Genomic DNA, 17,662 nt, shown 5'->3' with positions numbered 1-17,662 from the left:
GGAAGCAGAACAGCAGGGCGCCATCTTGGGCCCTCACCCACTCATGAATGAGCTCTTCTTGCTTCCATTTGCTCCCTTACTGAAGCTCCCTCTGCCTTGAACTCAGCATGAGTGCCTGGTGGCTGAGGATGGGGAGGAAGGCGGAAGGACCCATGTCAAACAGGACTGCCCTCAGATTTCCTCCCCCCTCCAACCCAAGCTTCTGTCCCTGCACTCTGTCTCCCTTAGGGTGAGACCTTTCCCAACAGGCTCCTGGTCCCTCATGCACACAGACCCTTGGCAGGCCTGCCTCACAGACCTTCCCAAATGCCCGGACATGCCCGCATCCTGCAGAGAGCCCAGCTTAGGCTGCCAAAATGGGACTCCTGCCACACAGTGGCCCTCCACACTCCCAAAATAATAACTTGACACCGTGGGGGGAAATCTGCAGAGCGCAAAGGTGGTAAAACTTCGGTGACTCATGCTTTTAGCACATCACTGCATGCTCCCAGACAACAGACTCATTTCTGTAGCCTTTTAATTTAGCTTTGGGCCTTGCTCCCATAACATACGACGGTCATTGCAGCCACGCTTGGGAGGACCGAATGGGCTTCCTGGCTCAAAGCTAATGCCCTATGAAATTACATATGAACCTCAATTTCCAAACTCCGATAAACAATACCCCACAAAGTGAGTCTTTTAAGGTGTCCCACCCAGGCCACATGAGGCCTTGAGCGGGATCGTGAGCATAGGCTTTGGATCAGACCAAGTGGGGCTGGCACTTGTTTGGCAACTTACTAGCTGTGTGACCCAGGGAAATTTGCTTATTTTGTCTCAGTTTTCTCATCTGTAAAGGGAGTAAAGTAATATGTAGTTATGGGGTTTTATGGATAATTATATGAGCTCCCTAAGTGCAAAAGGATTTGCCTGAGGTCTGGCACCCAGCAAGCTCTCGGGAACAGGAGCTGTGACTACCCTTCCAGGGAGAAGGCCACCGTGCTCTGGGTCTGGACGTGGACGCCTGCTGAGGTGGGAAAACAGGACGGGGGGAGAGGAACAGGGACTCAGAGCATTTCCGACGGGGGGAATAGCAAAGCGAAGGCATGGATAAATATGAAGTGTTGGCTGCAAGATTCCTGTAGAAGACCCCTTTCTAGATTTCCTGGGCAATCTTCTAGATCTCAAGGAGGGGTCCAGTTTCAGAAGCCTCCCCTTACTTCCCAGTGTCTGCTCAGCTCCCAGTTAGGCCCAGGCCAGCTGGAATGCTGAGGGCCAGGTGTGGCCTAGATGGTGGCCACCGGCTGCTGGCCTTGTGTGCTTTGGGCCGGGCCCTGCTGCTGCCATCCATTCTAGCGCATTCCTGGGGTGCCGGGGGCACCATGCCATGTTCAAGCCCTGTATTCCTTTCATTGCAAACCATCACTCATGCTAACAAGTCATGACAGGCTAAAATTCAACTCAATTCACACTCGCAAGGATTTATGAAGCATCTACAGTGTGTTAAATGCTGTGCTTTTGACTAGGGTGGGGAGACTTAATTTATCCAGGCCTCAGTTTACTCATCTGTTACCGATTTACTCTCTGTCAAGATTGGCCTCAATGGCCTCTAAGGGTTTTTATGCAGCCCCCCACCCCCCTTCTCCGCCACCTAAGCTCTAAACTTAGAGGAAATCCTCAGTGAGCTTAGAATTTTGCTGGGATGGTCATTTTACTTTCACTGTGAGAAAATTTATATAAAACAAGATCTCACCAAGTATGTGTGTGGTACTAGCCATCAGCTTAACTCTGAGTTCAAAATAGTAGCTGTTCTGCTTGGTCAGCACGTCTGGTCACAATACACATATGAGTATCTAGCATGGGGTGAGCTTTTTGGATTTGGGCTGCACAGAACGCAGCCCCAAATCAAGCCTCAGATCACACACAACTTTGAATTGTGAGAGGCAACCGGGGGAGAGAACGTTTAGACACCACTTTCCTGCTGAGAGTCTGTGAACCCAGCATTTGCTCGACATGAAATTGTTAGAGGCGAGGGTTTTCTATTTCAGGTCTGATGGGAAGATTTCTATGTTTGGTGACTAATCACAGATGGATTGAGACGATTCGTTCCCATTCAGCTGCTTATGAACAAGCACAATTAGAAGTTGACAGCAAACATGCTTCACAAAAATTATCACATTTAGTGTGATTCCCATAATAAAAACAGGAGCAAGCACACGAGTCTTTTCAATTTACACAAAGAGCCCTGGGGTCTCTCGACAGTCACTGCCGATGCAATGTTTCTGAGTAAACTTTATTAGGAAAACAGATTGAAAACTCTTGAGGTTTAGTTAAATCTTGGTTTAACACACACACACACACACACACACACACACACCCCATGCACACTCTCACACCTTATTCTCTTTCTTTAGCCGAAGTGTTTGTATAAATACTACGCAGATATTAAAAGAAAGACGAGGCACGGAGGGTCCTAGTGTCCCTGTGTCCTATGTGCCCAGACAAGTGCCAAGTCTGGAAGGTGTTTCCTGGACATAGCCAGCTTCCAAGCTCATCATTACCAACACCCATTTGGGTACTATTGTAACTTAAGATGCCTCTTACACATCGTATCTGATTTATTCCTCATAACAAGCCTGAAAGATACAAAGCATTTTCTATGTCATTTTACAGGGAAGATCATATTCAGAAGGGAGCAAATAACTTATTCAAAATCACCCTACGACTCTCTACTAGAGCAAGCGTGGAATCCCGAGATGAGCCTTGCCTCAGTTTTCATGTGCTTGTCTCTTAAGGCATCAGGGAAGCAAGAAATGGACACATAAATTATTCATTCTACAAATGTTGAGCAAATATTTATTGAGCATCTATGTTGTGATTGTCCCTTGGTAGGCATGGTGTATACAGCTGAGTGGTACTTATTTATTGTCTGTCTGCTCAGGCTTCTTTGGGAAACGGCCCCTAACCCATTTTATAATATTCCTGGTCCCTCTACTTGATTCGGTCAAGTGTGACTCCATCCTCCTGCCACAAAGGGTGGGTTCTGTCCCTGACCAGCCAATGAGAATTCGCTGCACACCCATAGCCACTCGTGATTGGTTCAGGCGTGAGCATGTGACTTCAAGTGGGCCAATCTGAGTCTGCTGTAGGGCTTTTCCTTAGAATTTTTGGCAAAAACATGGACATCTTCCTCTGGAACTGCTGGGGACCGTTTGCCTTGGTGGGTGGGAGTATCTGAGGTTAGAGCGAAGAGAAAGCAAGTAGCACTGAGAGATGCAGAGCGCAAGAGCCCCAAGGGCTTCATTTGAACTCTGGATCCAGGGATGCCACCTGCTTTTCTCAGATTACACAGGCCCTGTTTTAAATTTAAGGTAATTGGAGTGATTTAAGAGATGCATAAAACAGAGAGGACTATTCCGGTTTACCAAATAGAGACAAGACAGACAATAAACCAGTAAAGAACTAATATAATATAAAATTATATATGTATCTCATATATAATTTCAAACTGTAATATGTGTTATGAAGGTAAACGTAGGCAGAACATCTTTTCCTCACACAAAAATGCTATGGTCAGAAGAGGAAACTTTAAGCAGGGTCCCAGGAGGAGGGGAATGATTTGTTAGGGGAGGTACCACTTATGTTGGATTTTGAGTTAACAGGAAGGATAATAATAACGATCTTGACCACAACAACTACCTCAACCATCACAACAGCTAATATTTATTGACTTGCTCTATATTAAGTGCTATCTTCAATTATCTCATTTAATTTCCACAAATCCTATGAGGTAGGATTTATTATATCTGTGTTTTCCTGATAAGGAAAACGAGAACAAGAACAATGAAGCAACTCACCCAAGGGCCATAGTGGATAAATTGCACAGCCAAGCTTGAACCAAAGACAGGCTCCAGAACTCATGCCCTCTCATTTCTAGGGTGGGTTGCCAGCAAAGACTGCAGTTGTGTTCCAGATGGGAGGTACGATCCAGAAACGTTCCATAAGAGGAATAAAAGGGGAAATCTGGGAGTGTCCTGGGGCTTATATCAATGCCGTTCTTTAGTATCTTAATATACATCTGTTGACACAAAGCATTTATCCACTCCTGGCATATGCCTGGCACTGGATACAGAGTGTACGAGACTCAGGCCCGGCCCATAGGACCTCACCCCTTGCCATCTGGAGATAACACAAACAATTGAACACACATGCAACCCTGGGCTGGCTATAAGTTTAATTTCCCGTTGCTCCTTATTCAGGGCTCCCCTTGACTTCTCCCTCCTCTTCATCGCCCCTTATTTCTCATTTCTTACATCTTATTTCTCTTTCTGACTGGAGCTAAGTTGGAAATGGAACCTTTAGTGGTGGACAATTAGACAGTAAATCCCCCTGGCTTATGAGCCACTCGATCCATCACCCGCTATTTTGCTTTTCCATGAGTTACTAGGTGTGAATTACATACGAGCTGAATGTGAAAATCCAACCCTATCAAATGCAGACCTCTTTCCCTGTTCACTTCCCCGCACCCCTTTTACTGCACTGTTCTTATTCATGGCTGTTTCCTCCCCCCCAGCCCCCAGGTTTGACAAAAGCAGATTCTTCAAAACTGTCCTTCTGGGACTGTCTATTTCATTTTGAACTTGACACAAAATTACTATTTTTGACAGTTGAACTTTTCAGCATGCTTGATACAAATATTTTAATATCCTGTTACCTGAGCTGAGGGAGAGATAAAGTTTTACACCAGACACCTACAGTGGCAAGGGAATAAGGTTTCTGGTGACTGATTTAAAGGTACAGTAATAGCAAAATGGTTAATGAGCTAACCATGCTTGCTAGGGCAAAGGTCAACAGGGAAAGACAACCCGGTAACTCAGTCAGAGCTATGGGACCCACATGAGGGAAGAAATGTGCCTGTCACACAGTGTAACAGTTTCTTCCCAAGTTTCTTCCCAGGAGGTTAGAAAGGAAAAAAATCAGTTGACTTCTAGAATGCCTCTTGACTTACCCCAAGGGAGCGGGGCAGGTGGGGAGATGCAAAAGTAGCCTGGATAAGGAAGGCTCATGAGTGTTGGTGTGTTGGACGTGATGGCATGGCCGCTGCTGTCACTGAAGAAGTGTCGTGTGTATGGTGGGTCACCTGAGTGGAAGAATAGATATCAACACGTTGGACATGACTTCAGGTTCATACGCTCAGCAACCTGGGAAAGGTGGGAGTGTCAGGTATGGGAAGGCAGTAATGGTGGCAGAGCAGAGCCTCTCGGAAACTGGAGCTGACCCCCATAGCCTTAGGAGCCCCTAGAGCAACACTGGCCGTTAGAACTTTCTGGAATGATGGAAATCTTCTCTTCTACATTAATTTGGTAACCATTAGCTACATATAGTTAGTGAGCACTTAAAATGTGGCTAGTGTATCCGAGGAACTGAGTTTTTAACCATATTCAATTTTGATTAATTTAAATTTAAGTTTAATTGCCACAAGTGGCTGGTGGTTGCCACATCAGACAGCACAGCTCTGAAATGGGGGAGCCTCAGAGGAAGTCTTTGGATGCTGGCTCAAGTTCTCCACCACTAATGGAACTCGGTTTCTCACATGTTTCTCTTTTCTCTCTGTCAGCTGGTGTCTTTGTCTTCTACTCGGGGATTCATTTTTCCACCTCGAGTTTCGGCTTACTCCTAGTTTCTGCACCTCCATTTCTGACTTCTGTGAACCATCTGCCCCCTGTACCAACAGTATTCATTTTCTGTGGCTGTATGGCAATACCACCTAAAACTCAGTGGCTTAAAATAACATACATGGGTCATGTCTTGAGTTCCATGGGTTAGGAGTCCATAGGTCAAGTGTAGGCATGTCATTTGCCTTAGGGCCTCACAAACTTGCAGTTGAGGTGTTGGCCACAGTTGCGGACTCCTCTCAGGTTTGAAAGGGGAAGAGTCTGCTTCCACACCTGCATGCTTTTTGGAAGAACTTAGTTCCTTGCAGATTTCTGTACTGAGAACCTCGATTTCTTTCTGGCTGTTGTCCAGAGGTTGCCCTCAGCTTCATGCCACGTGGGCCTTCCCAAAAGCCTGCTGGCTTCTTCAAAGCCAGCAAGAAAAACCTCCTCCCAAGATGCGTAGTACAGTCTTCTACATGTAATCATGTGGCCACATACACGAAATCACACACATTCTGTCACCTTTGCTGTATTTGGTTGCTTAGAGGTAAGTCACAGATTCTGCCCATGCTGGGGCATTGGCGGGGGGCGCGGGGGCTGCACAAAGTCATGAACACCAGCAGGTGGGTCATGGGCCATCCTAGAGTCGATCCTCCCCACCAATATTTCCAGTCTAAGATCTTACTGCGTTTGGCTCATTTTCTTGGTATTTCTGTGTTCAAGTTCCAGAAAAAAGAGTCAGCCCATCTTATTCCTTTGGACCTGCCTACCTCACACATGCCAGCAGGTCAGGTGGGCCACCTCTGAATTGATGAGCCTCGTCTAGGGGTGAGGTCCCCCGGTGAGCATGGCTGGGTCAGGCAGTGACTTGTGCACAAAGTCAAATGGGGCCACGCCCAGCAACGTGGGTCTGTGGTCGGGTTGTGCCCTGCACACGTGAAAGGCACAGGAAATTGTACTACCTGAGTACAATTTCCCTGGCAGAGGCAAGGAGGTTTTTCTTTATTCTCCTTCCTTTGCTCACAGCCTTTATCTGAGGTCCAGAGAGAAGAGGGGAGCTAGAGAGAAGGGACCCTTTGAAACCAGATCCAGTTACATTTCAGACAAATGAAAGGAAATGTTACTTTACAGAGTACAAAGTAACTTCACGGAATGCTTCATTCCAAAAGGAAAGAGGGCTAGGAATATGAATGGATTAAAAAATATAAATGACATAGTCATAAATTATGTCTATGAAAATAATCCGAATAATTAGCAATATGGGAACAGTTAAACAAATTATGGTAAATTAACATCATCGAATGTTATACAGCTTTTAAGAATGATTATATGAAAACCAAAGCAAGGTAGAAAAGTATTTTTGATCCAAAGCTATAAGAAAAACCTCAGAATACACAAATTCAAATATGAAAAGATTACAACTTTGCAAAATTATATATGCATGGAATGAAGGCATGGAAAACATTTTATTAAAGTTTAGAAATAATGACTCGGGCACCTGGATGGCTCAGTCAGTTAAGCATCTGACTTGGGCTCAGGTCATGATCTTAGGGTCCTGGGATCGAGCCCTGTGTCGGGGCTCTCTGCTCAGTGGGGAGTCTCCCTCTCCCTCTGTTTCTCCCCCGACTCGTGCACTCTCCCTCTCTCTCAAATAAATAAATAAAATCTTAAAAAAAAAAAAAGAAAGAATGACTAAGAATAATAGCTAACGTTATTTGACTCGACCCTGTGCTAAATAGTTTCCATGCTTTCAGGGGGTGGTCCCTGCTATTATCCTTAATTTACTGATGTGGAAACTGAGGCTTCAAGAGGTCAAATAACTTGCTCAACCGGAGGGAGGCATTTGCACTTAGGCACGATGGGCAAAGCACAGGGAGCCTCCAAGCTCTCCAGTGACTTGTGAAAAATCTGAAACCTAAACAAAACCAAAACAAAACAATGCATGCAGTTCACATTCAAACTCCAACTTGCTAAATGTAGGATGAGACGTCCATAGAATGTGGCATGATATTCACTTTATTAAGTTTAGGATTCAGAAGAATGAAAGTTTCTCATTTTACAAGAATTCCTGATCGCCCAATAGTGATTGTGGCAAAATGATAGCCCATTAAAGATCAAATGAGCTGCTTTTGGCCAAATCGTTTCACCAGTAACATTAGAAAAATCTTTTCAAAAAATTTGGCACTTAGTACAGTGCGTGGGTACAGTTAAAAATATGTGATATGGCGTGGGATCTAAAGCCTATGAAAGTCTTGGAATAGCCCTGGCCAGAGCCCATGCTGACAGCTACTGTCTATTCTCCCTCTTCCCTGCAAAGAGAGGCTGGGATGTAGTTCAGCAGGGCGCAGCCCTTTGGGGCATTGGGACGAGGGGAGAAGGAAGACGACAGGGAAGAGGGGTGGGGGGGCACGGCAGGTAGGGGGGAGAGGTAACTCTTAGCGATCGGACAGTGGCCTCTGTGCATCACAAAGCTGACTCAGTATGATGTAATACCTGAGTTCTTCTTCTTCTGCTCTTGTGAGGATACAAGCCGCGTGTGGGGGTGTGTGTGTGTGTTTGTGCACACGCGCACCCAGATGAGCACATGATGTGGCATATGAGGGTGTTGCCCGCAGTTTTTGTCTGTGGCAGAATCATTTGAGGTAGGGTCCCTTCCCTTTTCGTTGCAATTACAGTGTTATGGGTCCCCATTTTTCAGCAGGTTGCAAACCCAGACTGTAGCAATCTGCAGAACCAATCCAGTGCGCTAAAGGGAATGGACCTGGGGACTGTCTTTAAATCGGGGGGGTTGCTGGTGTAGTCCGCCCTGCCTGCTGGGTGGGTGCTTAGCAAACTACCGAAGCTTGCTTTCGTCTTTGTGGGCAACACCCCCATTTGAAAGCAAGTTTTCCCTGGGGCTTTGTTCTCTGTGGGAGCCACACTTGGGGGATTTTAAGGGTCCATCCCACCAGCGCCCTCAGTTTTGGGGGGCACTTATCAGGGCAATAAGGCTCTCTCCTCGGGCAAGTGAGCCGGAAGACTTTGAATGCAAGTTGCTTGAGCTTTCATTAATAGATACCCCCCGCCTCCATCCTCCCCCAGAACGCTTTTCGACCAAATACCAAAATAGCATTCTTGATTTACAGATGGCTTTTAAATATAACTTTTCATTAAGTTTGAAACAAGTTTATGAGAGGCCTCTATGCACCAGCTGTGAGGCATTTACGAGACCCGAGGCCAAGATAACACACCTGGGTGGGGGCCTCTTCCATTTCTAGCCTTGCAAACTCATTTTTGATGACACCCTTTAAATAACATGCATGGCCAAGTTTTTGTTCCCATTCTGCCCAAGCACGGGGATCTCATTGTGAGAACTCCGGGCCATATGTTACTTGATCAGGGTAACGCGGAATAATTACCGGCCCATTGCACTTCATTACACCACTGTAATAGGTGGCGGGTCAATGTTTCAGCTACAGCTGCTCTGAACTTGAGCTGACATAGATACTGTGATAGGAAAGCACGGGGGGGCCCCCATGCAAATGGCAGAAATTAGCATCCAGTCAATAGGTTCTGAAATGCTATATGCCCTCAGCCCAGGACACCTGCTTCGGGTCTCTCATTTTCTCTTGGATACAATACGATGATCATAGAATAAATGAATCCTTCAACTTGTGTTATGCTTCATAAAAGGTCATTGAAATGCCAGAGAATGTTAAATACCATGAACGTGTTCGGAGAATAACATTCCATAACACATCACCTGGTTGTTTCTAATGGCCAGTTTTACTGGTGCAGTTGATATCTGCTTCTGTGTGTATCCAGTCTGTAGATGGCTTTTTAACACAACACTTCCCTGTTACAAAACAACAATAAATGGTCCAGAGTTGTAAAAGGTTTACGGGGTGACCACATAATTTATCTTCCAAAATGGGAATAAAACAGAGTGATATTAATAATTACACTGGGACAAGGGACATACACCTGGACTGTTCCCAGAAAAAATGAGGCATCCACGACATAAGGCACAGCTATGATTTTTGTTCACTATCCTTTCCCTTACAGCCAAAGCTAGTGTCATCTGGAGATGACAACGGTCATGAGCTTGGCCCTTCTCCCTGCTCCCCCAAATCCACCCCCCTCCACCATAGCCTGGGTGAAATGCATTCCACTGGCCCTTTTCGTCCTGTAATGAGTTGTTAACACAAGCCTGGAGCTTCTGAGAGAAATCTAGGATCAATACAGAGATTAGAGAGTCATCCTTGCATGTGGACATTTTCATGGGAAAACCTCACTTTGGAAAATACCATTATGGAAGTCGGAGAGAGAAGAGGGAGAGCCGTGGAAGCAGGAGAAGAATGAGCCTAGAGAAAGGAGAAGAACCAGCTTCATGGAAAATGAGAGAAGCATTGACAGATGTTCACTGGATCTGGTGAGAAGAAGGTGTGGCTGTCAGCCTCCAAGATGGCTTCTAGTGGTTTTGCCTCCAGGTATCCAAGCTCTGTGTGGTTTCTCTCACATCAACAGGGAAAGCTGTGTCAGGTATGGCTGAAATGGTAGAGTGTGACTTTCGAAACGGGGTCACAGAAGACATGGTGACTTCCATCATCAAGCTCTCCCTTTGATCACTCACTCTGGGGGAAGATAGTAGCCATGTCATGAAGAAGCTCAAGTAGTCCTGTGGAGAGGTCCTTGTGGGGAGGAATTGAGGGCTCCTGCCAAGGACAGTGTGAGTGAGCCATCTTGGAAAGAATACGGTTACGAGGAATATTCCTTTTAGGCTTCCCACCAGCAAAGTCCATGAGCTTCTTTTCAAGGGAAATAATCCTGTAAGATGTGACTAAACATATAACTTAAGACACCACATGCAAAAATCTACCTTATTACCTTGTAGCCATACTTCTCATTTTCCAGGGAAATTGTTTGAGTCTCCTCTTAACTTGAGTCTCCCTCCCTCCACCCCAGCATTTTTCTGTAGATAAAGTTTTATGGCACAGACTAACCCATATAAAATGGACCCACAGTAATTTTTCTAAGTGGGTCAACTTATAACACAGGCCACCTGGAATTACTGGACAATGGCCAAATGGCATAAAACATTTTCGAAAAGACAACTGCAGTGCCATCACATGGTCTGAATCTGTTTGACTGAAAAAAAAAAATGGAGGCATGGCTCATGGCCCTGCTGGAGTTTATTGATATTTCCTTCCTTTGAAGAATGCAAACTGCATGTGGCATTTGCAGGGTGAGCTGAGTTTTCTCTATTAGCTTCTCCAGACCCGGACCCTCCCTTTGCCCTGTGTTTCCTTAGCTAAATCACATCCCTTGATCCACTGGAAGTCATGAATTAGTAAAGAACCAACCAACTGCCTTATCTGGAGAAGCCTGTTTAATCATTCATGCCTGGCTCCAGGAAGGATGCCCTTTGGAGGGCTATTTCTTTCCCTTTTTTCCCCATTCCCCTCAAGGGTTGACCAAAACAAATGTTATCTTGTTCCCTGCCCCCAGGTACTTTTTTTTTTTTTTTTTTTTTTTAAATGCTTGGGCTCACAAATGAGAAAGAAAGGAAGGAAAAGGAACATCCAGGGCTGCTGTGTACAGCTGTATGGACTGTGCACTTTACAAGGCTTGCAGGAAAGGAGGGGAGTGCCGCTGAAATTCAGACCACACTCCCCTTGTCCAAATGTGTGCTCTGGCCTGGAGCCATGTCCACTTAGAGGAGGGGTGGACACAAAGGCCCTGTCTCAGCTAACGTGGGTCCTGCCAACATTGTTTCTTTCCTCCTTCTTCTCTTTGACTTCCCTCCTCTTCACTTCAGCAAAAACCTGTATGAAGTCTCTTGTAATTTGTTTTTCTCCCTGAGGAAAGGTTAATTCTTGTAGCCATAATTCATTCACAGGAAATTAGACACAGGAGCATTGGGATGCCTGAGATAATTTAAAAAGCCCCTTTGAAGCCCTTTTCCTTCAGGTTTGGGAAAGTCTCTCTCTCCCCCTCCCCCATCCTCAATTCCCAAGGGGGCCTCACCCCAAGTGGGTTCCCTGTGTCAGGACTGGCATCCAAGGAGGGGCTGACTGAAGCAGGACACCCACATTGGATGTCTGGGAGGAACCAGGTGTGAGTCTTCCCAGAGTCCCCTGCTCTTCCCATCCTCAGACATTTCCTTCCATGGGTTTTAATCGAGTGTTTGAATGTTTTGGTGTTTGCCCAACGTGATGGGCCTTTCTTTCGGATTGATACAGAAGCACTGCTTCCGCGTTATCCATTATCCACAAGGCCAGCGGACTAAAGTCCAGACTATTCACTAGTACTTGATGAAGGAAACTTTTCGTCTCTTTCGTTCTGAATTGCGTAGCCAGAGCAAGGACAAATCACAGAAATGTCAGATTTGAGTTTTATCCTGGTCCTCGTCCACCTCGTGGTTTGGCAAGATCCATGGACTGCTTTAGAAAGCTGCTGTATTTTGTTGTCTTCATGACGCTGTCTTTTCTTCTGGGAAGGGCAGCATTGTGTAGAATGGCCTAGAGTTCATTCCTCATTGTAATTTTTCTAACGGGCTTGGAAGCATGAAGGGGCTTGAGTATGACCAGGTTCTGGGAACAAACGGTACCAGGAGGGGAGCCCAGGTCTGTTTCAGTGCTAAGTCTCCCTCCTCATCTCTACAGCACATACCAGAGCAGACACGCAAACTTGAAACCCCAGGTGAGGTTGCTGCATTTCGCTTGTTCTGACAGGTCAGCCTCCCCCCCGCCCCCCGCTCAACCCCCCGTTTCCCTGTTGTGACCAGAGCTACTCTGAGCACAGGAATTGCCTTCACAAAATGCTTGTTATCTTGCGCACCATGATGTTGTAACAGTGATGGATTACTTTAGTCTATAAACCAGTATCTAAGGTTGTGCTGGCTTGAAAACGTTCTTTGTGGGCTGGCCTTTGTAGTTTCCCATCTCTTTTCTAAAATGACGGCTGGGGAAGTATTCTTACAAGTGCTCAAGGACATCCAGACAATATAGCAGTAGTTAGTGCTAAAAATATGAGCTATCAAGCCTTGAAAAGACATGGAAGAAAACTCAATGCATATTACTGAGTGAAAGTAGTCAACCGAAGAAGACTACACACTGTACAGGTCCAACTCTATGACGTTTTGGAAGAGGCAAAACTGTGGAGACAATAAAAAGATCAGCCATTGCCGGGGGTGGGATCTGGGTGAGGGATGAACAGGCAGAGCACAGAGGATTTTCGGGCAGTGAAAATACTCTGTATGATATAATATGGAGCCATGTCATTAGACATTAGTCCAAGCCCACAGAATGTGCAACACCCAGAGTGAGCCCCAAGGTTAATTCTGGAATTTGGGTGATTAGGATGTATTGATACAGATTCATCCTTGGTAATAAATGTCCCACTCTGGTGAGTGATGCTGATAATGGGGGAGATGGCATGAGGGGCAGGGGTATGTGGGAAACCTCTGTACCTCCCTCTCAATTTTACTGAAAACTTCTCTAAAAAATAAAGTCTTAAAAAAAAAGAAAACGTGTTCAAGAGACTAAAGCTCAAGGACATCTACATGATGACTCAGCCATCCATACCTGAGTGTATAACGAGAGAAATAAGTGCTTATGGTCGCTAAAAACAGATATAAGAACGTTCACAAAAGTTTTATGAGTAAGCGCCAGAAGCTGGAAACAACCCAAATGTCCGCTGAAATGGTGCTAGAGTTATAATGTGGAATAGTACCCAGCACTGAAAGTGACTCAGTTCCAGCTACATGCAACAAGTCAGAAATGTCTTGCAGATGTACTGCTGAGCAAAAGAAAACAGATGTTATAGACGATGTACAGTATGATTCCATTTACACAAAGTTCAAAAACAGGGCAAAGTGATGCATGATGAACCAAGTCAAACTGGTGGTTACTGACTGGGGATGGGGCACGAGGGGGACCACTGGGTGCTGGGAACATTCTATATCTTGATCTGGTTACCTGGGTGTATGCATACGTAAAAACCTATCACTTGAGATCTGTGCACCATTAAAAAAAATAAAAACAATTAACAACAGAACACACAAGGGAATGGGGTTGTGGAGAGTGGGTGCTGGCCCCTGCCCGTTGACCCAAGGTCTCTGAGGATACCCCTTGCAGAGCCCTCCCACTACATTCTTCTGAAGTCACTTCTGACCCAGAGGGCAGCCTTGATCCATCAGGAATGGATGTAATCAGTCATGCTGCTAGGGATCCAGCATCTGGGGTGCCTGTGGCTCATTCTTAGTGTCTTCATACCCAATGACTCCTTGCTCATGTCATTTTTGCTCATGAGCAGATTCCCAATGGACTTGTACCTTTGCCTTGAACCCAGGCCCACCGCTGGGGACATGGATGCCATGCCTTTCTCTTACTAGCATCTTCTTCCCAGATGCCTGAACCATATCTTCCACACCTCTAGTCATGAGGTATCGGAGGGACTGATCTTGCACCATGTCTGTGTGACCTGCTTATGAGGACCCCCATTACCTGGAGCTTCCTGATATTGTGTCCACTGCCTGGTTGACCGCCCCCTTCATTATTGACAGGTCCTCCTGACACCAATAGATTGGACCTCTGAGAAGCAACCCTACTGGTGGGTCACTTCACTTACCCATTGGCCCCAGCTTCCTCTCACTCCCTACTGGGTCAGGTTGACGAACCCCCAGTCCTGCAGCACACTCGCCAACAAGGATCGGGACAGTTCACTCCCATCAGCTGCTGTGTTTCTGATATGCCCATATTGGACAGAATACTCAAGGAAACCCAAATCTGTCTTCAAACACCATAAGACCTAGAGTACAATGGACAATGAAACATTTTAACACTTTCCTTTGAGCTCTTTCTTGTGGCATTTCTTTGGAGAGGAAAAGCTATTTTGCAACTGCCCATTAACTGTTAATGTTTTGAGGCACAGTGGGAAAAAGAGAAAGGTGAAAAGATAAGGGGGTAATATCTGTGAGACAGTCAGCCTGAAAGGTTCACCACAACATGAACGGTTTCAAGCGTGTTCGATCTGTTTCTATAGTTTTGTTATTCATGAGACAAAAGGGGAGCGAGAGAGCAAAATAAACACAGCCACTTAGGAGATGGATGGAGCCCACAAAGAGAAACTAAGCCACAGAATACAGCAAAAGAGCAGAGCATTATAGGCAGAAAAATTACATCTGGGTTATTCTACTTAAATGGAAGAAACATAAATCACACCAAGGACTCATAGCAATGTGCATTGGAGAAATAATGCACAGACCAGCCTGGACTGCCCTCTTTCTTGTTCACTGAGTTGAATCCTACGCCTCCTGTGTGATCCGGCAGGAGTCCCAGGAGCCAGTCATGGTCCGGTCCTCTTGCTCAGTCCTGCCCGGTCCTGTCTAGTCCAGCCCTGCCCACTGTGGTCTTGCCCCTGCTCTGCTCTCTCTAAGCCATCACATTCTGCCCCTGCTGGTATCTGCTCATCATAACCAGTGGTGGTTATGTTTGAACATGCCTTTGTCTTAGCTTCTGTCTCAGACTGCAAGCCTCTTGAGGGTTCGTTTGTCTTTGTACCTGTCTTCAGTGCTCTAGGCTAAAATCCTTATGTGTAGCATGTGCACAATATACTCGTATACTTGGATATACTCATATATATGTTGGTTGATTAATTTCAAATACTTGTGATGGAATTTTCTCTGCAGTTGGGACAGTGAGCAGGAGTTCTGCATGCACAGCACTTTGGAGGTGGATGGTTAATTATAACTGAGTCAGCCCCTGTAGGACCGCATTTGGACAAGCACATCCATTTACAGCAACTGTTTCTCTTAAAATACCTTCAGTAGATTGATAAAAAAACAATGCAACATGTTCAGAGATTTTCAATAGTAAATATTTTTGTCTAGATTTCTCCAATTAAGTACATCTGGAGGGTCACTGAGATTTGACAGCCAATGCCTTATACCCAATGAGGATATGACAAAAATCAGTGATCTGGGCATTCACCTATTCTTTTCAAATATCACAATTCTCTTTGAATAAGAAGTAGAAGAAGGGCTGATCTGTATGTATGCCATATTCTATCTGGGTTCTAAAATTTTGATAAATCAGGAATATCCAATTTTTCTCCTAGGCCTACAAATGCTGACATTGAGTCCATCCATTTTTCAACTTGGATGGTCGACCTTCGTCAATGTGACCTAGGAAGAAAGGATGTCTAGCCGATGTTAAATTCTAGACAGGAGTTACACGTTGTGTTCATTTCCCATGAATGAGGCAGTGAACATAGAACCTTTTTTTTTTTTTTTGCTTGCATTTCCTCATCTATAAAATGAATATAATAGAACTAATATCCAAGTGTTATGAGGATTAAATCAGGTAATATGTGTAATATGTAGCCTTAGATTGATGACTCATGCATGGGAAGCATTACATGTGTTGAAAAAATACAAATAAAACAAAGTTCATTCTCACAACAATGCTTTGTGACAGGTGTTTCCAAAAGCCCTTCTAGCAAAAATAGTTAAAAACCAGCTGATTCATTTGTTTTCTATCCTTAGATTTATAAACAGAGGATATCATCAAGCAATCTTCTTGAACGCTTGGTGGCAATTATTTGTACAGCCTGGCAGTCTCAACTTTATTTGTTTTGAATAAATAAATATAATTATATCCATTCTCAGGCCCCTAGGAAACATTTTCCCAGCACTAGGAGTGAAAAGATACACCACCATCTTTTTTTTTTTTTTTTTGTAACTAAGTCAGTTTCACACTGACAAAGGAGAAGCTTAGCAGAACTGGAAAATGTCTTAAAATATTAATTATGTATTACTGAGTTTCATAAATTTTTTAATTTTCTGAAAGGCATTAATAACAAGAACCCATAATGACTCAAGGGAAACAATGACACATTTGCATTTTATTAGTTAAAATAAATGCAATAATACTTCAGTTATCTGCTTGTCACTGGATACAGGCCATTTAATGTGTGTACATTTTCCCAACACCTAAACCTTGGTCTTTTGATTGTAAAACTTTGATCATTTTAACTTATAAAAATATGATAAAAATATATAACCACTCACTTTCTATTATTCAGACCATATTAAAATACAAAAAAAAAATGCTTAACATCATGTTAGGTTTTTTGTATGGGAAGCAAGAATCAACATTTACTTTACTAAATAGTATTACATTGACATGTTCAGATATTTTGAGGCATGGAAGAACCTTTTCCTCTTTCACTGAATGACCTCACAATTGCTATGTTGGAATTTTATATTTTTTATTAGCTCACAGAGCACTGTGGGGCTGTTGGGTTTCGCTTGTGAGGTACCATTTACTGAAAATGATTAGAACTAGTTTTTGGGGATTGAGAAAAAGACAAAGTAGATCCAGCAGGCATTTTTTTTTTATACGTTTCTTTTCTTTTTTTTTAAATGTTTTAGTGTTATGTTAATCACCATACATCATTAGTTTTTGACGTAGTGTTCCATGATTCATTGCTTGCGTATAACACCCAGGCCTCCATGCAGAACATGCCCTCTTTAATACCCATCACCAGGCTAACCCATCCCCCCACCCCTCTCCCCTCTAGAACCCTCAGTTTGTTTCTCAGAATCCATAGTCTCTCATGGTTCGTCTCCCTCTCCGATTTTCCCTTTTCATTCTTCCCCTCCTGCTATCTTCTTCTTCTTTTTTTTAACATATAATGTATTATTTGCTTCAGAGGTGCAGGTCTGTGATTCAACAGTCTTGCACAATTCCCAGTGCTCACCATAGCACATACCCTCCCCTGTGTCCATCACCTAGCCGCCCCATCCCTCCCACCCCCCACCACTCCAGCAACCCTCACTTTGCTTCCTGAGATTAAGAATTCCTCATATCAGTGAGGTCATATGATACATGTCTTTCTCTGATTGACTTATTTCGCTCAGCATAACACCCTCCAGTTCCATCCATGTCGTTGCAAATGGCAAGATCTCATTCCTTTTGATGGCTGCATAATATTCCATTGTATATATATATATATATATATATATATATATATATATATATATATAT

This window comes from Neomonachus schauinslandi, chromosome 6, assembly GCF_002201575.2.
Source record: "Neomonachus schauinslandi chromosome 6, ASM220157v2, whole genome shotgun sequence".
Lineage (NCBI taxonomy): Eukaryota > Metazoa > Chordata > Mammalia > Carnivora > Phocidae > Neomonachus > Neomonachus schauinslandi.
This window is presented reverse-complemented; position numbering follows the sequence as displayed.